Source organism: Chrysemys picta, chromosome 2, assembly GCF_011386835.1.
Source record: "Chrysemys picta bellii isolate R12L10 chromosome 2, ASM1138683v2, whole genome shotgun sequence".
In the NCBI taxonomy this organism is placed as follows: domain Eukaryota; kingdom Metazoa; phylum Chordata; order Testudines; family Emydidae; genus Chrysemys; species Chrysemys picta.
The window spans coordinates 81,403,231-81,431,142 of NC_088792.1; the positions used below are offsets into that span (position 1 = coordinate 81,403,231).

A 27,912-nucleotide genomic window follows, 5' to 3' on the forward strand; every position below is an offset into this window, starting at 1 on the left:
AACTTTCCAGTTCAGCACTGTTTGTTCAGCCCAATGGTGAGAGAAAATCTGCCAAAAAAATTGATTTAAATTATTCCTGTAATGATTTTAATGGGATATTGAACTGCTATTGTAATTTAAGATAGTAATAGCAGCTCTTGTTAAACACCAGATTGTTTTCTTTCCAGGAATACCTTAAACAATCTAATATTGGTAAACAAAAAAAAACCCCATTAAATTTGAATTTAAGATTCTGAATATTCATTAATTCGCCTGTCTCAGACAGCACCTTGAATGCCTTCTTTTAAGTAACTGAACTTTAATACTCCTTGGTTTCATAAAACTTAGTTAAAAATCACCCACTTTTGCCTGTTTATAAACTGTTTAGGTTATCCATGATGTACCAAACAGGATTCACCTACCCTTATACAAAATGCCTTGCCCATCTATAAACTGTTTTAGTGGTGATGCACTAAAAGAGATTCACTACTTAGTTTCAGAAATTATGTAATTTGGCTTTAATATACCTAAAAGGGGAAAAAAATGGTGGCCCCACCAAGATATACTTAAAAGTGAGTCTAATCCCTGTTAAAGGATCTATATGGTGAGGCATGCAGAAAAAAAATGCAACAGAAGTAGCTGTCATTCATTGTTTTGTTTTTAATTGTCTTTGTTAAATTAAGACAAGCAAAGTTATGGCCATCCCATCTCTACATTGGCATTAAGAACAACAATTATTAAGAACTGGCCTACTAATTTCTCTAGACTACAAGTTTTAGTAATGTTTGGAATAAAATTACTTTGCACCCTTTTCTATCCCCAAAATTCTACAGGATATTTCCATAAGAATTTTTCTCTTAGGATTAAGTAAGTAGCTTGAGATTTGTACAATGGATTGGAATTTGAGCCAGATTTCTCACTAAAATATGCTCATTTTCTAAATACATACAGTAAAAAAAGAACCTAAATATATTCCTGGTAGAGAGTATGAGAAAGAGAGAATGTGCTTGGAGGGGGAAGAGGGTCCTTACTTTTTTTCCCCCTTATATTTTATCTCATCTTAGTTGACATTAGGGGCAATTATGCAAGTTGGACATATTCCTCTACAAATCTATTTTAAAAATAAAGACATTCTAAGGTCTGTTAGTAATCAAAACAAACATTTTTGAGCAAAAGTGGGGGTGTGGGTGTCATTTTCCCTGTTCAGTTTTAGTGCTGATATCATTTGGGTCCTGATCCTTCAGTGTGATCCACACAGGCTTGAGACTCTAACTACACATTTGGGACCTACGAGCAGGTTTTGTTAAAGTGTCATTCTTTCAGGTCTGGCTACATGTATCTCTGACAATACTGACATGGGTTACGCCTGGCTCAGGAACGCCACAGCAATCATCCCACCACCTGGGGCTGTTTCAGCAGGTAGACTGAAATCATAAGGCATTTTCTGGGTCCTAACAACTGTTCACTGTCATGTTATGAATTGTCACCATGAATAGGGGGGCAGAGGGAAGAGAGGGACTGTATCCTGGTGATTAAGGCATTGTTCACCAGGGTCTGCAGTAACAGTCAATAACCTAACATCAGTAATCTATGATTTAATGACAGAGACAAGATGCAGGAGAGAATATCTTTTATTGGACCAACTTTTGTTGGTGAAAGAGAAAGGCTTTTGACGAGTCTCTCTCACCAAACAGGAGTTGGTCCAATAAAAGATATTATCGCACCCACTTTGTCTCTCTAATATCTTGGGACTGACATGGCTACACTGCACACAATGGATTTAATGACGGATATTTATATGTCTGTATTCTAAAATTAGTGATGTTTGATTAGTTCAAATGTGTTAAACAGAGACCTCAGATAAGTCAGCTTGACTGGATTTATTAAACAATTATTAATTAACATCGGTTAATCAGTGCATAACAGAAAGGGATACATGTTACCTTAGTCTGTGAGAATCAACCCTTGCAGCTGGTAGCAGTTGACCTTGGTTCTGTCCGGTTTTAAAATTTGACTTACAACATGACTTACTATTATACTCAGGTTCTTCTGTTATCCTGTTATTTCCTTAGCATGTTAAATCGCACATTTAATAGGTTTGAGAATGCAATTAAACATCTGTTGCCAACTCATTCTTTACCATTAGCAGGTTATATTGGTATATTTCTGTTAAGTCTGTAGTTAATACAGTGCTTACCAACACATTTGACAATAGATAGTTTTAGTTTTTTTGCAAAGCAATTCCTATGTCAAAGATTACCATCTTCTTAAAATGGTATTCTCTCTTTGCCTTAGCATGACTGCAGAGGATTATGGGGAATTTGTTCATAAAACCAGTCCAAAGGCCTTATGAAAATATGGGTTATATGTCACCTAGGATGTGGGAGACCTAAGTTCAAGTCTCTACTCCAATGACTTATGTATAGAAAATAGTAGAAAAAACTTCACCAGGAGAGTCCCAGATCAGCAAAGCCCAGTGTACTCATTTTGCAATGTGGGAACCTCAAGTTGAAATCCTCTCTCCACATTAGGAGGAAATGAATCTGGGTCTCCCACATCCCAGTTGAGTGCCCTAGCCATCGGGCCAGAAGTGTTATAAGCATAGCAGCTGCACTGGTTCATTTCAACATTTTTGAAACATTTTGATTTTTTTCAGTTCAGTCAAAGCTAATTCCGCAAACTTGACACAAATTAGCGAACACCTAGTTTTGGTTGACTTCACTTCAGCCCATCTGGTCAGATAAAAGCTAAAATTTTCTTGTTAGATTTGCACACTGAACTAAGTTTCAGACTGAAGATAGTCTTAATGCCTTAGCTTCCAAGAAAGAGAGGTTCCCAAGAAAATGCAAATAGTGACGTGTGCCTAGCTACCAAAATTTAGCAAGGTAATTTTTTTAAAGTACATCTTCTTGGAAGTAATTGATTTTTAAAGTGTCAGTATTCAACCAAAATTTGACCAGAGCAGTTGTACAATTATTCAAAACTTTCATAACTCCAAATGTAACAAGTGTGAGGTCAGTTTACTGAAAGATCATTGAAAATTGACTTGTAACAGACGAAGCTGAATAATCAGTCAATCATGACTGAAATTGGAACCATGCACCTGAGGCGTATGTTGAAGACAGTTCAGAAATATGTCACAGTTTGCATAGCCAAACAAAACATGAGCTGTTTGTGAAAGTGGTGAAACAGATGATTCTGGTAGTACCAGAAAATAATGCTGTAAGTGAGTGCAGTTTAAGTGCTCTACATGATATTAGAACATGGCTTTGATCCATAATGGGATGGTCACAGCTCAACTGGTGTATGATTTTTATATGTACACAAGGACAAAACTGCAACAGAGGGTCTTGTGGCACCTTTAAGACTAACGGATGTATTGGAGCATAAGCTTTCGTGGATGAATGCCCACTTCGTCGGATGTCATGCAGAGTTCAGGCAACCTCAGCTATGCTAGATTTTCACCTGGATGGTTGTTTGGGGTTCTACAATCAGCCTTACCATTGTTCCCTACGCAGGCACCCTAGTCTCCCCATCTGAGTATTATCAGTGTCAATTAATCAGAAGGGCCATATTAGACATTCCTATGACTGACTTTTCTAACTACCATTATCTCTGAAAGACAGGTTCTGTAATTAGTACCACTATGTGTATATATATATAAATAAGAACCATACTGCTCTGCTTGGGAGGAAAAAAAAATCCTTTTAGGTCCAGAAATCCTTAGCACTCTCTTGGATGGTTGTGGCTTAAACAGGCATTCCTACTACTCTAAAGCAGTGGTTCTCAACCTTTTTTCATTTGTGGACCTTTAAAATTTGAACCGGAGGTACAGACCCTTTTGGAAATCTTAGACCGGTTAAGAACCACTGCTCTAAAGATATATCTCAAGCTGATGGTGTACACACATCACTTGTACCCTGTTCATGTGGCTTTAAAATTGCTGTAGGCAAGATGTTAAAATCCTGTACTAGTTGGCATGTTAGCATCTGAAAAATATTTATGAAGGAGGCAATGCTCCCTCTGCAAGGACCCTAGTGACATTGTGGCAAAAGCATATTAAGCCTCATCTGAGGAAGATTTATAAAATAAACTTAAAAATTCATGCTGGAATAAGAAGCATATTTGAAATACAAAACTTTGGTAAGTTACGTTTGGGGACATATATTTGGGTCTGTCTAAATGCAGAAGTTACACCAGTTTAAAAAAAAAACTATTTAAAAGCCACTTTAGGTAAACTAATCCAACCCCTGTGTAAATACTCTGAGGTTTAAACCCACAAAAGTTTACCTTTAGTTCAGTGTGTAGACCAGGCCTATGCCAATGTGATCATGTGAGCCCAAATGTAGATATTCATCTAACTATGATTAGGACCAGTGAACTTGTGAAGCACCTTTCTCTGGAAGTAAGTGAACAATTACAACTAGAACCAAAGCACTGTAACCAGGCTTCACTGACCGAAAGAGAACAAGTTAAATGTTCTGGATTAAAAGGAAATGTGGAAACAAACAAGTGACATATTCCTGGATTAAGAGGCACATCACTAAATAACGGGGTCATTAAAGTAAATTATACATATCCCATTAATTTTAATGAGGCCAGAATGGAGGGAATAGCACTGCACGGCTGGGGGGTGGGAAGGGGTAAGAACATGTGTGTTTTCTGGCCTTTGTTTCAGTATGTGGCTCCATAACCCAAGTTTGACAAAAGTTTTAATGACAAAGGAACCCTACTCATCAAAATGTTACTCCGAGGGTGAAATTCAACCCATGCATAAGGCCTAGGCATCATTTAAGCCTATTTTGAGTGGTGCGTAGCTCTCATGAGCTTCCTCTACACTGGAGTGAATTGCCGATATATTGAGCTGGCTGAAGATGAAAAATAGCCAAGGAGAGTTCACATTTGAATAGGGGAGGTTAGGTCTTACTAGAAAAAAATATCATTACTAAATATTTTGCTATGGAGATCAAACAGATGCTGTGGTCAGAAACAAGTGGACTGGCAGCGGTCATGACTTGTCTATACTGTCTGCAGTTTGGAATATGGACGTGTGAGTAGCAATGCACACCAGAGTGCTGCACTGGAACTCCCCCGTGAGGAAACTGAGGACATGAACTAAAGGGTTCCTAGTTCATGTTAACTTAGTCCTCTTCAAACTGCAGGGCAATGTAGACATAGCCTTAGTTTAATGAACAGAGAGCCTGTGCCCAACATTCAGGAAACATTTTCCTTCAACCAGATGGCTCGTGATTATTTCCCTTGTCGCACATCCCTTCTCTGTCCCCTGTTGATTCTTTTCCTGCTGCCACTTTGATAGCCTTAAAGGGTGTTACACTTAATCAATAAATCAGAGGAGAGCCTCATATCAAGAAATGAACCAAAACTGGACTTCAAGACTGGCACTGGTTGCCTGTTTTCAGGATTGAATTTAAGGTGTTAATGTTGGCCTATAAAGCACTCAAGGGCTTGAGACCTTCCTATTTAGAAGACAGCCTCTCATTATGCCACACAGTCACAGTTGCACACAGAGGCGACACTTCAACTGTATCCCAAGCACTTTAAAGGAGAGACGGCTGGTGATAGAGCAATCTCCTTTCAGAGCCCTGTGCTCTGAAACAAGCTTCACCACTTGGCCTCAAATAGCCCTGAGCTGTTGGCCTTCCGGGCTTGCTGCAAGGTCAGGTGTATCTATTTAAGTGGGTTCAATCTGTATGGGGGAGGGGAATATCTTGGTTTGCGTTTTGAAGGAGATTCAGTTCCGTTGGGGTAAGATGCTGTTTAATTTTTGTTTTTATAGCTTGTCAGGGTGCAGAGAGCTCGTTCCCTTCAGAACCTTTTCTCTAATATTTTGCCTTGTTTGTGTATCAAGTCGCTAGGAACTTAGAGGTAGTCAAAATTAATTTATACTCTATAATTCAAAGTTTGAGAGTCAGAAGGAACATCAGATTTACAGGATAAATTCTCCCTATCCAATTTGCATTGATTTTAAAATGTGATCCTTTATCTCCTGTACAGGAGGCCAATAGAAGGCCTACTATCTAAGCCCTTTAAATATGGCTGCATTCATATAAGAGTCCAAGATGAAAGACATAAAGCTATATGAAATGTGCTTGAACAAGGTAGTTGAATGAAGTGTCATCCAGAAAAGAACAAACTATTTAGACTCCCAAAGCACATTGAGCACTTGGGTGGAGTTGTTTTTTCAGAATGACTATAAACTTCCTGCTGTTTGCCTTATTTAGCACAACAAAGTCTCAAAACTCACTTTTCACCAGGTTCTGCCTGTTCCTTAAAGTTTATCCTTCCCAGGGCAAATTATGCCCTTGGTTAGACCAATATAATTCCACTATTAGAAGTGGGATCAGTGTTTTCCCCAGGAATTGAAATTGGGGGGTGAGGTGGGGGGGAGGAAGTGTTGGAATATTCAGGGGAGGGTGAGGGCCGATGAGGATTGAGACCATGAGGGCAAAGGTGGGCTGTATGGCACCATAGTAAAAACTGAAAAATGTTTCATGACCATTTTATTAGATTTAACTCATGTTTTAAAATCATCACAAAAATTTAAGTTGGCTACTCAAGACTACTATGAAGCACCACATCTACATCCTTCATGGTTTCTTGTAATTTTGCACTCTTTGGTGTCTTCTTGTGGGTCCGTTACTTCCAGTCCTTCATGATATGCTCATGATCAGGCAGAAGGCAACTTCTTTCAGATCACAAAATTCTATGCAATGAGGAAAAAGAACGCTCAACTGTAGCTGTTGTGACTGGGAGTAGGAAGAGATGAATTCCTACTTCTTCCATCCCAGGAAACATAGCACAAAGATTGGGTCAAACCATTAGTGATGATAAAGAAGTTGAAGTTAAATCCTCATTCGTTCGTCATCTGATATTCCACTCTGTGTTCAAAAGTCTCTATTCTGTCCTGATCACATAGCAGCCCTGTTGCTGATAGTGCCTCACTTCACTCAACTATAGCTGTTTTATAAGACAGGCATCTGTGAAAGCTACATGGAGGTTGAGCAGAATCCAGAAATCACTATTGTAGATTTGTAAAAATCAGGTCTGTGTATTTTGTTTTTAGCTGGCTTAACAAACCCTTCTTGTCTTCTTCACTTAAGGAGTCAATACAAGTACCTTCATTAGTCAACTTCTGGGCTGAAGCCTTTGCTTCTTCCAGTACATTTTCAATGGATATCTCTGATTGATCCAAGGGTAGCTTCTATTGCTGGACAAAGATCTATTACTGTTGTAGCAGATGCCTGCATGACATTGTTTAATAACCCAAGTGGTTTCAACAGTAGACTTACAAGAGAGAGAATGGTGATAGTCTTCTCTGAACTTAGTAACAAAAGTAGTCCACCAGCCTCACTACTTAGATCTGTCCTATTTTGGTGGATACTTTCCAAAGCCAGTAATAACAGCTACAATTTTAAGACAGCAGCCACGAATCACACATGAGAAAGCCAGCAGGTTTTCCCAGGTTGGACTAATTTGAACTTCAATCCCCATGTATCTTCTATTGGTTTCCAAGATGTTCAGTCCTTTTGGACTCTTGCTGGAAAAAAGTATAAAAAAGCCATTAAATGTATGGCTTTTCAATGTCTTTTGAAGATTCTGCAGCTTGTACTAATGCTACCTGGAATAAATGGCCTCTGCAGTGTGTATTAGAGAGATTAGGGTTACACTTCTCTCTGAGCAAAGCTTGTACTCCACTGTTTTTTCTAGAGAAGTTTGTAGCTCCATCAAATGCACAAGCAGCCATCTGTTTGGGGTTTAATTTACAAACATTTAACTCTAAGATGTCACAGACGCAGTTGATGTGTCTTCTATAACCTGAACATCTAGACTGAATCTATTGGCCTACCACAGACATCATGATAACATATGCAATGACTTAATACTTAGTGCCAAGCTCCTCCACTTTTACTATATAAATCCATGGTACTCCCACACCTTGAATACTGCGTGCAGTTCTGGTCACCCCATCTCAAAAAAGATATATTGGAAAAGGTACAGAGAAGGGCAACAAAAAATGATTAGGGGTATGGAACAGATTCCAAAGGAGGAGAGATTAAAAAGACTGGGACTTTTCAGCTTGGAAAAGAGATGACAAAGAAGGGATATGATAGAGGCTTAGAAAATCTTGATTGGTGTGGAGAAAAAGAATAACAACGTGTTATTTACCTCTTCACATAACACAAGAACCAGGGGTCACCCAATGGAATTAATAGGCAGCAAGTTTAAAACAAACAAAAGGAAATATTTCTTCACACAACACACAGTCACCCGTGGACCTTTGTGCCAGGGATGTTGTGAAAGCCAAAATTATAACAGGGTTCAACAAGGAACTAGATAAGTTCATGGAGGTTAGATCCATCAATGGCTATTATCCAGGATGGGCAGGGATGAAACACCATGCTCTGAGTGTCCCTAGCCTCTGTTCACCAGAAGCTGGGAGTGAATGACAGGGGATGGATCACGCAGTGATTCCCTCTTCTGTTCATTCCCGCTGGAGCATCTGGAATAGTCACTGTCGGAAGACAGGTAACTGGGATAGATGGATCATTGGTCTGATCCAATATGGCCGATCTTACATAAAATTATAATAAAAGTTTAGTGCAGAAACTCCCCAAGATAATGACCTCGACATAGCAATGATAGGAGAGAATGACCTTGGCAAATAATGCATTTTAAAAATGTTGGCCTCCTAGGAAACATATAAGTTTCCCAGTCACAAATCTTGCATTCTATAGCAAAGTCCCTAAAACATAGTTCGATGCTCTGGCTGCTGTTGTTTGTCGTGCCACCGTTCACTCTACCGCTCCGTCCCCAATGGCCCTGCACTGTCACCTTCTGCTGCCACTTGCAACTGTGACCTCTGCGAGTCGGTCTCTTGAGGTTCCGCCCAGCTCAGTGATTTCAGCTCTCAGTGGGGGAACCTCGCTGCTAGTGCAGACTGGACTATCTCTTCCAGAGAAACACTGTCCCACAGCAGGTCTAAGCACTTAGACCTGATTATCAGTGATTTCAGCTCTAGTGGTCACTTAAAAAAACCAGAAGACTCTCTATGGAGTCTAATCAGCTCTATCTCTAAACAGGAGAGAGCAGCAGGTCAAATAGTGCCTGTGACTCATAGGCAGAGCCCACACCACCAAGCAAAATACTTGTCTCCCACCCTCTCTCTCTCTCCCTTTTCACTAGGATATGGCATCCAAACCTCCTGCTTAGTGAGTGCAGTTCAGTTGCAGGTAACCACGGCTTAATTTGTAATGAAAGAGGTGCCGGGGCTCAAGCAAGTTTGTTACTTTCATAACTGATGGGACAAGCCCAGGGGTCCCAGAGCTATGAACTGCCAAGCCTAGAGGTGCTGTGACTCAGCCCTGGCAAGCCCTAGCACAAATTAAGCACTGAGGGAGACCCCCCCCTCATTCAGTCAGGCTAAGCACAGTTCTGCTGCCCTTTACTCATACAATAAGAATAACAACATTTCATGACCCCCACATTTAATACTTAAGTGATTTGTAACCAACACCAGCCAAAATTGATCACCACAGCTCTCTCTGCTGGATACCTAAGCAGAGTAGTTGTGTTCATGTAAATGCAGTCTGGTCCTGAAGCCTTTCCACCCACCACTGGCTCATCACTAGCTGTCAGGGGAGAGCTCATTCAGACCTTGCTTATAAATAATAATTTGAAATTATTAGGTGCGCCAATATAGCTGAAACAAATGTGCCGACATTGTCATAAATAACAGCTGTATGAGGAAGCTAGTCTTTGTTCATACTTTTCAAACCCTTTGTGCTTTTTCATGTACAAGTATTTTCTCATACACTTTAAAAGCATGCACAGTGTGTACAGTAACTCCTCACTTAATGTCGTTCTGGTTAACATTGTTATGTTGCTGATCAATTAGAGAACATGCTTGTTTAAAGTTGAACAATGCTCCCTTATAACATTGTTTGGCAGCTGCCTGCTTTGTCCACTGCTTGCAGAAAGAGCAGCCTGTTGGAGCTAGCTGGGGGAGAGGAGGGCTTGGAACCAGGGTGGACCTGCAGCCCCCCTATCAGCTCCCCTAAGTTCCCTGTGTGGCAGCTGCCCAGCAGGCTATCAATTGCCGGCAGTTCAGCTGTCCCTCCCCCCACTGCCGTGTGCTGCTTCTGCCCTCTGCCTTGGAGCTGCTCCCGGGAGCTTCCTTTACAAGGCAGGGTGGGGGGAAAAGAGGAGTGCTAATGTCAGAGTCTCCCCATCCCCCCAATCCTGCCCCCCCACTCCTTTACCCCATCTCCATAGGACACAGGACAGAGGGTACTTGCTGGCAGAAGCTGCTGTCTCAACTTGCTGATCTATTTAAAAAGGAAGTCTACTTACAGTGGCGTCAGCGTGATTAAAGGGGCAATGCACATCTCTCTCTCTCACACACACAGTGTGTGTCTGTCTCTCTCTGCCCTCTCCTCTCTCTCTCTCCTGACCACCCCCGGACCCCCCGCTGCTCCATCCAACCCCTTCTCTCATTCCTGATGCCTCCCCTCTCCTCCCCTCCCCGGGTTGTTTTATACCAATTTTTTTCCTTCTGTAGCCTGCAGAGAAATGAAAGCTGACTTCATGTTCCTAGTGAACAGTTCTGGAGCATAGGACCAAATAACTTTATGAAAATGAAAAATGTCATGAGAGAACTGGTGAACAAATCTGATACTGGCACAGAAAAAGTGCACGTTGGGGTCGTCCAATTCAGTCACGCAAACAAGCACCACATGATTTGGCCTAATGGATGATCTCTGCTCAGGAACTAGCTAAGCACAGACATGGCAGGGGTGTTGCAAGTGGTGCCTGAGGTGCCGTAGCAGAGTTCGGAGGAAATGTAGAGCAGCAACATGATCTGCATAGGGGCCCATACTTCCAGTCCTGTGCTTGCATAAACACACACATTTTCTCTTGACATGGTTGATTAACTAGTTAGGCAGCAGCAGCTGAAGTTCCTTGTCCATGGTCCTGTCTGTCTCATGTGCCACAGGCCACTGGAAAGTTTTTAGACCAGTGTCACCATTTTCTTGCACCTTGGGTAGTCATTGGTACCTGTGCAAAGTGATTATAAAATGCTCCCACTTGTGTAAGTGTGTAATAATATTCTGTTACACCCACTTGGCCCTCACTACATAGGTGTAAATGACTATGTAAAGCACAAGATAGTGGAGAATCAGATTCATATTGTTTACATTCCTTAAAGCACATGCCTGCTTCACACAGGAAATCTGTAGTTTTAAGTGCACTTTCTGTCCTGGTAGTCTGTACAGGTGTTTGAATTATTTGTTGCAAATAAATTATCTGATAAGTTTATCCCTTTTGCTGTTTGTGAACTGTTTGCATATCAATCCTGATTTCTGCCAATATATTCATTATTGATAAATATTTGCTGAATAGCTTACATGAACAAATTTCTGTGTGTGGGTTGTTCATGAACTGTTCACTAAGGCTACTTTCTATTGTTAATAAGGCTGCATGATGGGACGCCTTAGGCTCAGGTTCTTGAGGAACCACGGTCTGTCTCATTCTTCAGTTCAGTTGGGCTTCTTGCTGGTCAGTAAGAAGTGTGGAACAAGCTCTTTGTGTAACACTTTTATTTCAATTACTAAACTGTGCTGCAAGAATTGTGTGTGTTTCAATGAGACTTTACTTTCCATACTGCTTTTGCAGATATAAACTATGCTGTGTAAAGATAGTAAGAAGGGGTTTTTGCTCCCTGTCATGCTTTTCCATACACACAGAAACCATATAATGCGTTTCTGAAGGTAGTTTCCCTTAACCTAAAATAATAAGTATAAAACAAACTAATGTCTTTATCAAAGAGCACAGTGTGTGTCTCTCCTCTTTAACATACATTGTCAATTCTTCCTCATGAAATGGCAGATGTCCTTGCAGATGGGCATACTCCTAAAAATGTAAACGTACATTACAAAAAACAAAATCTTAAGTTTCAGAGCTACATCAATCCCACTAATCCAATAATTGGATTTTAATACAACTCTGTTATGAAAAATAACTGAATGAGATTTTTATATACCACACTATATTAAATTTCTTACTAATGCAATTGAAAATGGTCATGAAAAAGAGAAAATACTACACACATCCAGGTTTATTATACATGTACAACACTTCAGAAGAGGGCTGGTGCATAGAGAAAATATGTAACAAGAAGTGGGCATGTGCCATTATGTCATTTTAACCACAAAGCTAAAGAACTTGAGGGAGTGGTGAGCCCATCAAAATACCATTCTACTGTACCGTTGTTCACATTGCCGAAAACTCCCTGGATTAAACTCTTGAACCTGGAATTATGTTGTTCCCAATGTAGCATGCAAAAAGGGCTTGTAAAAATGTTTATTTTTTATCTGTATGTTTGCTTCAAAAGGAAAATTAAATTTTACCAGAATTACCACTGAAGTTAGCGGGAGTTTAAACCATTGGCTTCAGTGGGATCAGGCTTTGATCTTCAGTACACTTTAAGAATAGGGCTACCATTCCTGCACACCTTACCCTTGTGAGTAGCCCCTTTGAAGTCAGAGACTTTTTACATGAGTAAGGTAGGTAGGATTTGGGCCAACATTGTGTGTGTGAGAATGTGTGTAGGGGCGTGTGCAAAAATTGAAATTTGACTGATTTTGGAGGGGCACATTTATCATGCTATGAGCAGGGAAAAGGTGAGTATACTAGAAAGTGAGAAGTTACCTCACATAACCCCACAAAGACTTTTCCTCTAAATTCTTTGCACATCAGTTAGAATTAGGGAAAAACTGGATTCTATCCAAGGTGTGTTGGATATGGTGTGTTCCTCGCTTTTTGAGCACTCAGCTAGAGACATGTAAAGCCTGATTTTTCAGAGGTGCTAAGCATCCATTGTCTTACACTGGGAAATTTTAGTGTAAGTGACTTGCCCAACATCGCACATGAAGTCTGTAGCAGAGCCAGAGAGAGGTTTGCCTGAGTCCCAGTTCAGTGCCTTAACACTACTGTTCTTTTTCTTGTAGCCCTCTCACTCACTTGCACACATACCTTACAATTTCTACACTGAGTAATGCAGGGGTCCAAGAGTTTCATTTGACATGCAGACCTGACTTATTCACTGTCCATCCTGTGCAGTGAATGCTGCAAGGATTCTGTAGAAAATATAACATATGCTCATATAATCAGTACTTTCACTCAATTCAATAAATTCACTAGAAACAACATATCCAACACGATGTACAGAGGCTCACTTTGTAATATAACACCTGTAAAACAGAGTTGATTGTATTACAGCGTAAAGTTTCCAAAAGGCAAAACAAAAAAGTTCAATATTGTAAAGATTATTGTTTTATCTCAGATATTTACATGGTAATGATTTGCAAACTGGTTAAAACTTCCTAAATAAAAAAGAGTGAGTTATTTAAAAATAAATAAAGTAGTACTGGACTGAATCCTGGGTTCATTGAAGTCAACCTTTGAAATCAAGTCTCTCATTGACTGCACTGGGGCCAGGATGTACTGGAAGGAATAATGCTGCAAGAGACAGGAGGTCAGGCAGCTTGACCCATGTGTTTTTTCTGACTCTGACTATAGTATTTGGCTCTGTAACCCAAATTTACATAAAATCTCTAAAGGTAAAGGAACTCTATTCATCAAAAGGTTAGCCTACTGAGTATCATTTCCTTTCTGCATCTCTTCTGGCCATTCAGTTTGCCAGATATATTGGCCAGCTTTAATACACTGGCCAATATATTGTATATTTAATACAAATCTAATACATGTAGATTTCTCTTATAAGAAAAAAAGACAGCTATGCAAGTCCACTTAGCTCTTAGAATCAGCTTCTTAACTCATCTGTCTCCCCACATCACTCCCCACTTTCTTTCTGTTTTACTACATGAAGTTCATGCTTCTTGCCCTCACTCTTAAGGTGTCTCACAGCTCTACCTCGCCCTACCTATCCTGCTCTTTTTCTCTCTTATCTTGTCGTCTCCTGCCTCTCCCACTCTGCCAACAATGCAAACCTCATCTTTCTGTTTGTCAGTTTTTCCACAGCCATCCCTGTACCTTCTTCCACGGCACCACTAGCAAAGAGAACTCCTTCCTGAATTAATTCCTACTGCCACTACTCTCCCCTCCTTCAAATTCTTCTCACAACCTATCCCTGCTACGATGCCTACAAAAAATCAGCCAGTGACGATGGTTTGTGCGCCAGTTGGGAATATAGGATTTTATTTAGTTAAAATAAATTAAGAATAAAAAAACTAACAAAATACTTGTTGTGCAACAGCTCGCTTAAATACCTGTGATAGTTATTCTTGTCCTTCCTCTCTTGCTTTTGGTTGTCATACTTGCAGTTACATCTTGTCTCAAACTCGTGTGTGTGTGTGTGTACTGTGCCTAGTATAATGGGGTCATTTGGGGCCTGCAGGAAATATTTCAATAGAGATAACAACAAAGAACTCATTACTAATATAGAGATTAAATGGTTGCTCCCAGTGCCAATGAACTTTTAGAGGTCTTAATGCTGTTAGCCAAAAGGAGATGTTTTCACAGTCTCAGATAGCCATGCTGTTCACATTTGAACAACAAAGCAGGCAGGATCTTTCTACAAAATAAACTCACTAACAGATATTTTGCTGTGGAGATAGAACAGTTGCTGTGGTCAGAAACTTAAAAGCCTGGAAGTGATTGTACTCTAAACGTTAAATTGAGAACTTCTGCCTGTGCAGGGGAGTCAGGGAACACAGTTTCCTTCAACATCATAGCTTATGGGAAGTTCTGCTCTCCCCGTCATCCCCCCAGTTCCTATTCCTGAAATTGATACTTCATTGGCTGCCCTAGCAGAAGCTGCTGCATATAAATGAGCAGTGTGTCAGAGGGCACTTTCATATCAGGAAAAGAAAGCTCAGTATCAGGTCACAAAAAGCAGAACTACTGGTGCAATGGGTCACTTGTCACTGTAAGTCCATAGCTCTTTAGGCTTCAAAGGCTATTTTATATCAGTTCTTCTGTCGTGCTCATCGCTATAGTATCTAAGTGCCTTCCAGTAGTGTATAGCACAACTTGACTAACATCTGTGCCATGTTGTTTGTTTTCTCATTCTCTCCTCCGCGGTAGAAGTGTGTGCAGGGAGTGTCTTGTTTTGGTAGGGTTTGGTTTGTTTGTTTGTTTTAACATACATGTTATGTGTTTGTTAAAGAAGGCAAGGGCAAAGATAAGGGTCTTGCGCTTGGAGCAGAAGTGGTGAGATCTGTGAGGTCCTTAGTTCCTGTGAGAGTTCATTCCACTGTCTCAGACCAGCCACTGAGAAAGTTCTGTCTCCTGCACAGATGAGCTTTACCCACAATCCACTTTAGTTATCTAAAGTGTGAGAAGAGGCAGTTTTGCAGAATGAAAGTTAAATTTTGTCCTCTGCTTTATCTGTGTAGTTCGCATTGGTTTCAAATTTGGTGGTTTAGCTTAATTTGCATAAAAACTAAGAAAACATGTGAAAGTACATTTAAAAAAAAAAAGTAAAGTACACACACACACACACACACACACACACACACAAAGGGAAGGTAGGGCTGTGAGAGGGTCTCAGAGTTGCTATGTAAGAAGAACCACCTGCAGTCTGAAGTGGCGCCAGTGCCCTCTACCATTTACCTCCCAAACATAAAGAGAGATCATATCAGCTTTGCTAAATTGTCACCAAAGTTTGCCAACCCCAAATAAAAATGACTAGCTCCGCCTGTTTGATCCAGAAAACTTTAGTGAGGATTTTGCAAGGCTGCAGTTAGTCATCCATACTCTTCACGTCACAGCTGCCTGGCGAGGAGAAAAGGGGAGGCAGGGGAAGTGCTGGCGATTGTGGGAGAGTTGCTGGCTGGTGGGGATACAGGAAGGAGATGGGAGAAGGTGCTGGAGCTGCCTCAGAATGCACAATGCTCCTCATACAGGGGCTGGTTTCCGTGTTTTGGATCAATGGAAAGAGTCCCATTGATTTCAGCAGGCTGTGGATTAGGCTCCTATAGCAGTTCTGAGATCCTCGTACAGCCCACCTCCAGTATTCCCAATTCTAGCTATGTTTTGAGAGTCTCTCAATATTTGGTTTTGCTAATGGTTCTGATGAATTTCTGATTTACAGAACTGCCAGCCTTTGTGGGTCAAAAGTCATGAGTCAAGCTCCAAAAATTGTGAGGTTCTTTTTTAATTTTATGTATTGTCTTTCCAATATTGGAGCAGCGGCAGTGAACTTTTCTCCACGGCCATGAGGGCTAGAAACTCAGCTTTATTTTTTTTTTAAGTGAGATTCTCATGCAATCATTTGATTACGTGATTAAAGCAGCTGGGACTTTAAGTCAAACAATAAATATTGTGAGACACACATTAATACAGGATTGCCAATTCTTGTGATTTCACTATGAGTAATATGATTTTTGTCTGTTGCTGGAGCCAGTCTCAATATGACAGGAGAAGGAGCAGCTCTCATGGGGTTTCCAGCTGGCTCCGGGGCAAAATCCCCTCTGATTGGCTGCCCTCCCCCAATCAGGGCTAGCACAGGAGGCTGGCAGAGCTGTCTTCCCTATCCTGGAGAGTAGCCAGGAGATTTTTGGGGAGGGAAGCAGAAGAGGGAGCAGCTGATGATATTCTCATTGGGGTGGCCTGGGAGGAGGAGAGAACTGCTGGAGGTGCCCACCCTCCCCCCAGGATTGGGAAGCAGAGAAGGGGACCCTGCAGCAGCTGCACCACGCCCCTGCCTTGGAGAGGGACACGATGAACCACTAGAGGGACAAGAGATACATTGGGAGAGGCAAGAGGCAGATGTGGCATTGGGGACCTAAAGTTGATGTAGGGGTTGCGGGGAGTATAATTAGTTGAGGGATGGACAGATGTGGGGCAGGGAACAGAGAAGAAAAATCAATGAGAATGTTGGTTTTTGGGGAAGAAACTAGAAGCTCCGCACCATCAGGCAGCAGCTAAAGCTTCACATCAGAGGCCAATATCACCTTATGTGCTATGTTTGGGAGAGCTGGGATCACTAACTGTCACACAGAGTGATTCACAAGTCAAAAGACAGACTAAACAACACAACCTAATCTTTAAAAGAAGTCATGATTTTGGGCCTTGTTCAGAGTTGCCAACCCTCCAGGACTGTCCTGGAGTCTCCCAGAATTAAAGATTAATCATGTGATGAAACCTCCAGGAATACAGACAGCCAAAATTGGCAACCCTAGTCTTGTTGGAAATAATTTTCCTAATAATTGTATTAAAGTTTACCATGACTCAGATTCCACACAAGCATTCCTTTGTTAGTCAAAGGCCACATGGTGTTGGTTACATCCAAAATATCAGCTTAAGTATTTACACCTTTATATTCTATATCCATAGCAACAATACAGTTATAAGCATTGGCCAACATATTTACAACAGGATCAGGAGGTACCTTCCCATCATGGCATAACTCTAGAGCAGGTAAGAAAAGGCCTGACAAAGAATGGCTAGGATACCTTCCATTTTACACACAATAACAAACATGTGATGTCACTGCTGGTTATTGGACCTTATTTAAAGCCAGCTGAATCACGTTAGGGCTGCACTCTGCTCTCTTCAAGGTTTGTTTTTTTCCTTATCTCACTTTGCCATATTTCCCCCTAACTACTATGCTATGCCTTTCTCTATAATAAATTAAACAAACAAACATATAACCAATTATTTACTGCACCTGGTGCCCAATTAACCATGTTTTCTTTATTTGTATTACTTCAGCTCAAACCTTCAATAAGATAATGCTGCTTTTCCAAAGAGTCACTATACGTTTAACACAAATAACCCTCCTTTCTCATGATTTCTTTTTTCTTTTTGCTCACATGCTTCGGGCCTATTGTTCATGCTAATATCCAAACTCAATTTAAGACCATCGTTCACTCAGGCCTAACATGGGTCTATATTCCTACAGGCCCAGCTAATGGTATTTTGGAGTCTAATTCCTAACTTTTTGAACTTTTGCGGTTGACAATACTGATAACATCACTCAAGTTAGCAACAGTGTATTTCTGCCTTCAGACCAGTGACATTTTGTCCTAATCCAAAATGGCCACTAACTCCAATTGCTATCAGTGGGACTGACTGCCCTCAGCATGGTGGCTGCCATTTTCCTACAGCCTTTACACATCAAAGTGATGTTGCCCCCATTAAAGATGGCCACCATCTCTGATTGTTTCCCAGGGGACTGAATCCAGGTTTCCCTCAGGGAAGTCACGGTGACTCCTTAGTCACCATGTGGGGACCAGGTAGGGACAAGAGAACATGAAGGAGCTGGAAATGAGATTGTGGTGGTGGTGGCCATGGGTGAGTGTTAGGAAACTATGAGGAGTCTGATGGAGCTGCCCTCCACAACCACTGTCGCTGCCTGAGGCAAGCCCACAGGCTGAGAGGAGGAGCAAGGAAGTCTGAAGAGGAACTGAGCGACTGCTGCCTTTACTGTTGCTGCTGCTCCCTGGAGCATTTCCAGGTAGTTTCCTGGCTCTTTTAGGGGTTGGTGATGGAGAGCAAAAGTAAGGGAGTGGGGGAGAACAGGAGGCAACAACAGGCAACAAGGAGAACAAAGGGAAAAATAGGACTGGGGAGAGGAGGGGGGCGGGAGGCAAAGGATACTGTTTGTGAGAAGGACATGGATAGAGTAAAGGGGCTCTTTGGTTGTGAATTGTGCTATAACTGATGGATTACAATGGTTCTTAAGTATAAAACCTGTTTTGGGGGATGTTTTTTCACTGTCTGAGTCCAAATAAGCCAGTTTTGCAATTTAATTCAGCTAATGAGAAAAGATCCCTAAAAATCAGGTTTTATGGCTAAAAGACATTATAATCCATCACTTGCTGCACAGTGGGCAAAAAAGCCCAGGTGTTCCACACGTTGGTCATTTGTCATGTATTTTGATGGCTTGTGCCAAATATTGGCGGCTTGAGAGGTTTGCTTGCAGCCCTGGCCCTCCCTTTTTTGCATGACAGGGAAAAACTCCAGGAGGAGCTCAGAGGTGATAGCAGGGAACAACCTGCGCTCTGAGGCAGCTCCCAAGAGTGGTTGACACAGGGCTGCTCCAGGCTGTACTTCTCCCTGAGGCCTCCAAGCAGCCCTTGAGAGAGATGCACTGGATTTACCTCAAATTGTTTACAGCAAACAATACTGTTGGGAGAGAACCCTTCCCACACCAACCTCAGTGAACAGTGAGAGAGCAGCCAGTTCTGAAGGACCAAAAGAATTTCCTGACACAAAATAGTTTAGTCAAAAAACCATTTTTTGGTGGGGAAAATTTAATTTAAATGACTGTATGGGAAGTTTCTAAACAAAAGGACACTTTCCATGTAATTTTGAATTGAATTTTTTGTTGTATTCAAATATGTGTTTGTTTTCCCTCTTTGCCCCCTTTTCATTTTTGCCACTGAATGCAATAGAATGAATAATTTCCAGCATGTGTATTCCCCACTTTTTCCACCCCTTTCTTTAATTCAGTGATTATCAAACTTTTGTACTGGTGACCACTTTCACATAGCAAGCCTCTGAGTGTGAACCCCCTTATAAATTAAAAGCATGTTTTTATATATTTAACACCATTATAAATGCTGGCGGCAAAGTGGGGTTTGGTGTGGAGGCTGACGGCTCGCGACTCCCCACATAATAACCTCACGACCCCTAGTTTGAGAACCTCTGTGTGTAATTTTTCAAAAATTCTCCCAGCTTTGAAAAAGTTAAGAGTGGCAAAAGGAAAAATAAAACACTGTAAATCTGCCCCTCTGTAACATCTCCAAATTTCCTTACGTTTTAGTGGAAAAAGGAAAAAAAAAAAAAAGAGAGGGGAAAAAATTAATAAAGCAAAACAAACCCCTAGACAACATTCATTCATTTCATTGCATTCAGTGGCAAAAAAGAAGAAGGGCTGGAAAAGTGTGTGTGGGGGGGTAAACATTTAAAATTTTCATATAAAAAAATTATTTAAAACAAAATTTCTGACGTGAATCAAAACAAAAAGTTCAATTAGAATCTAAACAAAACAGAAATTTTGATCTGAACCATTTTGAAAATTTCTCACAAAAGATTTAAAATTAAAAGTTTGTTTGAATTTTTTTTCCACAGGAAGAACAGGGGTTTCTACCAGTTCTAGCTCAGTCCCCTTCCGTCCAAGTGCTGGTTACCTCTTCACCAACATCGTGCCCCTGCAAAGTGACAATTTCAAGTTATGGCTGCACGATTTGTTATTAAAAAAAAATAAAATAATCAAAAGAAAAATATCCAGAAGGTCCTACAATCCCATGACAGACTGCCTCAGCAGTAGGCTTGGTAGAATTTGATTTTCATTTTTTTTATAATTTTGACTGATAGTGTTTATTTTTAAGTATGTTTTTATGTTTGTTTATTTAAATGTTCACAGTTGCGCAAATACAGTAAAAGCTTTGTTATCCGGCATGTTGGGGGAATAGAGGGTGCCGGTTAGTCAAAAATTCCGGTTAACTATGAGTTATACTTACCAATGGGATACCAATTTTCAAAGAATTAGAATACAATACAATGAATAAAGTATAAAACAGTATACAGGTACTCACCAATCCGGTAGTAGTACTGCACTGCAGAGTGGTTGGTTTCTTGAAGCAGTTAGGTGTATGCAGGTAAAGTTTGCTATACAGTAGGTTATCGTGTGACACTACATATCACTATGGGCAGCGCATGGCGTGCACCCACATCACTAAAAATACACTTAACACTAAAACTCTACTGAACATAATTTAATCTTTCTTTGGTGATTCAGAAGGCACTTCAGGCTCTTTCAGTGCCTCAGGATCATCATCAACAACATCAATTATCATGTAGAAGGTGTAGGAGATTGGATTGAATCTGTAATGACCCTATGACACACCCTGGAAGCTGCTTTTTTGAATAAATCCCTGATATCAGCTTGCTTACTTGTCTTCTGCCTCTTTTGCTTAAAAGCAGAGTGCAGAATGGGCAATTGCATAACCTCCTGGGCAGTGTACTAGTTACTAGACTGAAGATTTGTATTGGGGAATATCAGAAATGCCGGTTAATAGAACTTTCTGGTTGATAAAGCGCCAGTTAACAGAGCTTTTACTATATATGGCTTTTAAGCATTTTTTTTTCAGTGTGTATTGATTTAAATTTTCACAGTTGCAGAAAATTAGGGGGGAGGGTAAGACAGTGGGAGGGGTCAGACAATTATTTAACGACAGTACATCTTGAAAAAATTAAAGCTTTATAACCATTAAAATGCAAATTTTCAACACCATATGTCAAAATATACAAGTAAATAACCTTAAATCAAACTCTAAGAAGTTCTCAAGCAGCATTTTTCTTACTTTGCCTATCTGTGCATTTTGATTATTATCAGTGGAAATATTTTTTGTGGGTTTGTGTGTGTGTGTGTGCGATAAATTCAATGTTGAACAAGTTACTGATTAAAAAATCTCCTCTTTCCAAGCCTATTTATCAACTTAGGGCACATTCACTTTTAAATAAACGTCTAGTTTTGGCTTTTGTTATCCACTGTTGTCAACTAGTGCGTCACACTCCGCCTCGTCCTAAATTCCAGCTTAGGTTTGGGGCACCAGAAGTATGTTGTAGCAGGGCGGTGTAGCTTACACTGCTGCTGCCCTTAGTTAACCTGTTTTGTGAATAAATGATTTCAGTCTCCCAGGGCTGCCAATTCCATACCTTTCAATAGCACTCAATTTAAAAATGCCATGCATGGGATGCAACTGTAAAGTATACTGCATTATCTATCTGTCTACCCACTTTTTAAATGGCCATTTCCTCACTCTATATGTGGGAAACTTTCTCTTTAAAATTATTATTACTAGAATATACAATAGATCATGGCTATCAGTTTCCAAGGAATTTCTGTGGTCCAGCAGGATGGACTGTTGTTTATATAAGTTACAAATAAAAGTTGGAAGAAAGCAGGAAAGTGCTTTCCAGCTAATTAGCCCTTTGTGAGCAGTCCAAAAAATGAGTGAGTCAGCTGGGGCAGAAAATTCACTTGGTACATCGTTAAGCCTGTTTCAGAGTGGTAGCCGTGTTAGTCTGTATCAGCAAAAACAACGAGGAGTTCCTTGTGGTACCTTAGAGACTAACATTGATTTGGTTATAAGCTTTCGTGGGCTAGAACCCAATTCATCAGATGCATGAAGTGAAAAATAAAGGAGCAGGTATAAATACATGAAAGGATGGGGGTTGCTTTACCAAGTGTGAGATCAGTCTAATGAGATAAATCAATTAACAGCAGGATACCAAGGGAGGAAAAATAACTTTTCAAGTGGTAAGAGAGTGGCCCATTACAGACAGTTGACAAGAAGGTCTGAATAACAGTAGGGAGAAATTAGTAATGGGGAAATTAAGTTTAGGTTTTGTAATGACCCAACCACTCCCAGTCTTTATTCAGGTCTAATCTGATGGTATCCAGTTTGCAAATTAATTCCAGTGCTGCAGCTCCATGTTGGAGTCTATTTTTGAAGTTTTTTTTGTTGAAGAATTGCCACTTTTAGGTCTGTTACTGAGTGACCAGAGAGATTGAAGTGTTCTCCTACTGGTTTTTGAATGTTATGATTCCTGATGTCAGATTTGTGTCCATTTATTCTTTTGCATAGAGACTGTCCGGTTCGGCCAATGTACATGGCAGAGGGGCATTTCTGGCACATGATGGCATATATCACATTGGTAGATGTGTAAGCCTGTGTTTCTGCATCTTTGCAGCATTACTCCCTAAAGAGGGATGAGGGTCACCTCATTATCCTGGCAGTAAAAAGAACTTGTGATAGGAAGCATGGGAAGCAATTAATATAGATAAATTAAGAAAACATCAGCACCCTTTCTAAAAGCTTCTGAGAAAAAAAAACCTTGCCCAAGGCTGCTACCCAGCCCTCAGCTGCAGAATTTACAGGAATGACTGATGCTCAAAGTGAAAATCAGTTTAGTAAGAAACCAGGAGAGTGACGAAGCCCTTGAACTTCACCCTCACAGCTGCTGCTGCTGCTGGCAGTAAACTCAGCACTGAAGACCAACCTTCTTCACTGTGTGAGGAGAGGGGAGGGGATTATTTCTGGTGGTTTGGAAGCCTTATAAAGATACATATTTTAATTGTCATCATGGGAGGGCTTTTTTGGCAAACTACTGATAGAGTTGCTTTTAAAAGGGGTTCAGTCTTTCCTGAGCCACTTTGGAGGGTCTAAAGTTTTGAGCTGATAAACATCTTCCCTTTATGTGGTAAGTATCACAAGCTGTTTTCTGCATTACCAAGGAAAGCTACAAAATTACATTTCACTCTGTGGCAGGTTTTGCATTTAAATATACTGTTAGTCTGAAATTTTCACTCTGAAGTTTTGGTAATATATAGATTTTTCTCTAAAATCTCTTCTATATATATATATCTCAGTATAATCTTTTTCTCTCTGCCCCCTTATTTATATCATTATATATAGCCAATGCGTGTATAGATATTTAAGTTTAACTTTTTAATTCTGAATTTCCTGAGTATTCAATGCTTGTTTTTAAGATAATTACAACGTTCTTGTAATGTTTTAGACTCTTAAATTACTGATACATTTGCACAACCCTAATGCCAGATAAATGTTTTACTTTTTTTTTTTTTGTCCACAACTATACTAAAGGGGAAGGATGGTCCAGTGGCTCGGGCACTAGCGTAAGATGTAGGAGACCCTGCTTCAATTTCCTTCTCTGCCGTGCACCTCCTGTGTGACCTTGGGCAAGGCACTTAGCTCCTCTGTGTCTCACATTCCCATCTGTAAAACTGGGGTGATAACACTTCATCATAGGGGTGTTGTGGAGATAAATATATTCAAGACGGTGACATGCTTTGAGCTTTACAGATAAGTGCTCTATAAGAAATAGTCATTATTATTAACACTCCATAAGGTATCCACTTCTTTCTCAATCAAATACCAATAAGTCATATGTACCCCCTTAGTCATTCTCACACTCTTAACACAAAAATCAACCTGTGCGATGCTAAGGTGGAATGATGTTACATGTATACGGACTGTATGAAAGTCAGATGTGCCAGTTTCTTGATATAAAAGTGTATGAGGTTGAAACTAAGATTTTGTGGCAGAGCACAAGTTTGCTAAAATTGGGGTACAAATGGCTTTTCAGTATTTACTACAGCTGGAAGTGAAAGAGTTACTGATGATGTTGAAGGGTATGAGAAAGTGGCAATGAATGCCAGAGGCTTTTCCCTTCATATCTTATTTCAATGTTCTTAAAATTTTGGAAAAAAACAACAAGGAGTCTGGTGGCACCTTAAAGACTAAGAGATTTATTTGGGCATAAGCTTTCGTGAGTAAAACCCTCGTTTCTTCAGATGCATAGTGAAAGTTACAGATGCAGGCATTATATACTGACACATGGAGACCAGGGAGTTACTTCGCAAGTGGAGAACCAGTGTTGACAAGGCCAACTCAATCAGGGTAGATGTAGTCCACTCCCAATAATAGATGAGGAGGTGTCAATTCCAGGAGAGGAAAAGCTGCTTCTGTAATGAGCCAGCCATTCCCAGTCCCTGTTCAAGCCCAGATTAATGGTGTTAAATTTGCAAATGAATTTTAGTTCTGCTGTTTCTCTTTGAAGTCTGTTTCTGAAGTTTTTTTGTTCAATGATAGTGACTTTTAAATCTGTAATAGAATGACCAGGGAGATTGAAGTGTTCACTTACCGGCTTATGTATGTTACCATTCCTGATGTCCGATTTGTGTCTATTTATTCTTTTGCGGAGGGACTGTCCGGTTTGGCCAATGTACATGGCAGAGGGGCATTGCTGGCACATGATGGCATATATAACATTAGTGGATGTGCAGGTGAATGAGCCCTTGATGGTGTGGCTGATGTGGTTGGGTCCTGTGATGGTGTCGCCAGAGTAGATATGGGGACAGAGTAGGCAACGAGGTTTGCTACAGGGATTGGTTCCTGGGTTGGTGTTTCTGTGGTGTGGTGTGTAGTTGCTAGTGAATATTTGCTTCAGGTTGCGGGGTTGTCTGTAAGCGAGGACTGGCCTGCCTCCCAAGGTCTGTGAGAGTGAGGGATCATCCAGCGCATTATCCAGCGCATTACCTATCCTGGTAAATGATCCCTCACTCTCACAGACCTTGGGAGGCAGCCCAGTCCTCGCTTATAGACAACCCCCCCCCCCACACTGTACTTTTTGTATATTAAAAGATGCTGGTTTGCAAATGAAGGTATTCCATCCTTTGCAAATCTAATATCCCCAAGATAATTTCATTCTTATTCTGACCTGGATATTACACAAACCTCCAGCATTTATTATTTTTTAATATTTTACTTCTACAAATCAACTTAACATACAGCTTATGAAGAATTCCCTAGGTTTGTCTTATTTATAATCACATCGTTTTTCTATTTATGCTCTCACTTGAAGATACTGAGGCATAGTAGTAATTTATATTTGAGAAATTACTGCACTAGAACAGTGGTGGGCAACCTGCAGTTTTAATCACGGTCGGCAGCAAGTTCAGGAAAATAGAATTTAATTAGGGCTGTCAAGCGCTTAAAAAAATTAATCGTGATTAATCATGTAATTAATTGCATTGTTAAACAATAATAGAATACCATTTATTTAAATATTTTTGGATGTTTTCTACATTTTCAAATATATTGATTTCAATTACAACACAGAATACAAAGTGTACAGCGCTCACTTTATATTTATTTTTTATTACACATATTTGCACTGTAAAAAAAAACAAAAAAAATATTTTTCAATTCAAGTAATACAAGTCCTGTAGTGCAATCTCTTTATCATGAAAGTTGAACTTATAAATGTTGAATTATGTACAAAAAACTGCATTCAAAAATAAAACGTAAAATTTTAGAGCCTGCAAGTCTATTCAGTCCTACTTCTTGTTCAGCCAAAAGCTCAGACAAACAAGTTTGTTTACAGCAACAGAGGGTCTTGTGGCACTTTAGAGACTAACAGAAGTATTGGGAGCATAAGCTTTCGTGGGTAAGAACCTCACTTCTTCAGATGCAAGTAATGGAAATCTCCAGAGGCAGGTATAAATCAGTATGGAGATAACGAGGTTAGTTCAATCAGGGAGGGTGAGGTGCTCTGCTAGCAGTTGAGGTGTGAACACCAAGGGAGGAGAAACTGCTTCTGTAGTTGGACAGCCATTCACAGTCTTTGTTTAATCCTGATCTGATGGTGTCAAATTTGCAAATGAACTGGAGCTCAGCAGTTTCTCTTTGGAGTCTGGTCCTGAAGTTTTTTTGTTGTAAAAAAACTTTACATCTGCTATTGTGTGGCCAGAGAGGTTGAAGTGTTCTCCTACAGGTTTTTGTATATTGCCATTCCTGATATCTGACTTGTGTCCATTTATCCTCTTGCGTAGTGACTGTCCAGTTTGGCCAGTGTACATAGCAGAGGGGCATTGCTGGCATATGATGGCATATATAACATTGGTGGACGTGCAGGTGAATGAGCCGGTGATGTTGTAGTTGATCTGGTTAGGTCCTTTGATGGTGTTGCTGGTGTAGATATGTGGGCAGAGTTGGCATCGAGATTTGTTGCATGGGTTGGTTCCTGAGTTAGAGTTGTTATGGTGCGGTGCGTGGTTGCTGGTGAGAATATGCTTAAGGTTGGCAGGTTGTCTGTGGGCGAGGACTGGCCTGCCTCCCAAGGTCTGTGAAAGTGAGGGATCATTGTCCAGGATAGGTTGTAGATCACTGATGATGCGTTGGAGAGGTTTAAGCTGAGGACTGTAAGTGATGGCCAGTGGAGTTCTGTTGGTTTCTCTTCTGGGCCTGCCTCTGGAGATTTCCATTACTTGCATCTGAAGAAGTGAGGCTCTTACCCACGAAAGCTTATGCTCCCAATACTTCTGTTAGTCTCTAAGGTGCCACAGGACCCTCTGTTGCTTTTTACAGATTCAGACTAACACGGCTACCCCTCTGAAGTTTGTTTACATTTGCAGGAGATAATGCTCTCCTGATTCTTCTTTACAGTGTCACCAGAAATTTCAAACGGGTGTTCTCATGGTATTGTTGTAATATCACAAGATATTTACATGCCAGATGCGCTAAAGATTCATATGTCCCTTTATGTTTCAACCAACATTCCGGGGGACATGCATCCATGCTGATGATGGGTTCTGCTCGATAATGATCCAAAGTACTGTGGGCTAATGCATGTTCATTTTCATTATCTGAGTCAGATGCCACCAGCAGAAGGTTGATTTTCTTTTTTGGTGGTTCGGGTTCTGTAGTTTCTGCATCGGAGTGTTGCTCTTTAAGACTTCTGAAAGCAATCCCCACACCCCATCCCGATCAGATTTTGGAAGGCACTTCAGCTTCTTTAACCTTGAGTCGAGTGCTGTAGCTATCTTTAGAAAACTCACATTGATACTTTCTTTGTGTTTTGTCAAATCTGCAGCGAAAGCGTTCTTAAACGAACAACATCCTGGGTCATCATCCGAGACTGCTATAACATGAAACATATGGCAGAATGGAGGCAAAACAGAGCAGGGGACATAAAATTATACCCCAAGGAGTTCAGTCACAAATTTTAATTAACACATTTTTTTTTTAAACGAGCGTCATCAGTATGGAAGCATGTCCTCTGGAATGGTGGCCAAAGCATGAAGGGCTATATGAATGTTTGGCATATCTGGCACGTAAACACCCTGCAGTGCCGTCTAGAAAAGTGCCATGCAAATACCTGTTCGCACTTTCTGATGACTATGTAAATAAGAAAAGGGCAGCATTATCTCCTGTAAATGTAAATGAACTTGTTTGTCTTTGCGACTGGTTGAACAAGAAGTAGGACTGAGTGAATTTGTAGGCTCTGAAGTTTTATATTGTTTTCTTTTTGAGTGCAGTTACGTTACAAAAAAAATCTACATTTGTAAGTTGC

General features: G+C 40.5%; 2 protein-coding genes across 8 annotated transcripts in view; both read left to right on the top strand.

The window, feature by feature from the left end:
• Positions 1-27,912, top strand: part of LOC101953593 (collagen alpha-6(VI) chain-like) — a 268,888-nt gene that overhangs the window by 128,880 nt on the left and 112,096 nt on the right. The gene's annotated exons all lie outside the window — the stretch shown is intronic.
• The window catches only part of LOC101953884 (collagen alpha-6(VI) chain), a 298,199-nt gene continuing 293,379 nt past the window's right edge, over positions 23,093-27,912 (top strand). Inside the window, exon 1 of the mRNA XM_065583600.1 lies at positions 23,093-23,238. The gene's annotated coding sequence lies outside the window, so the exon portion shown is untranslated. The remainder of the gene's footprint in view (positions 23,239-27,912) is intronic.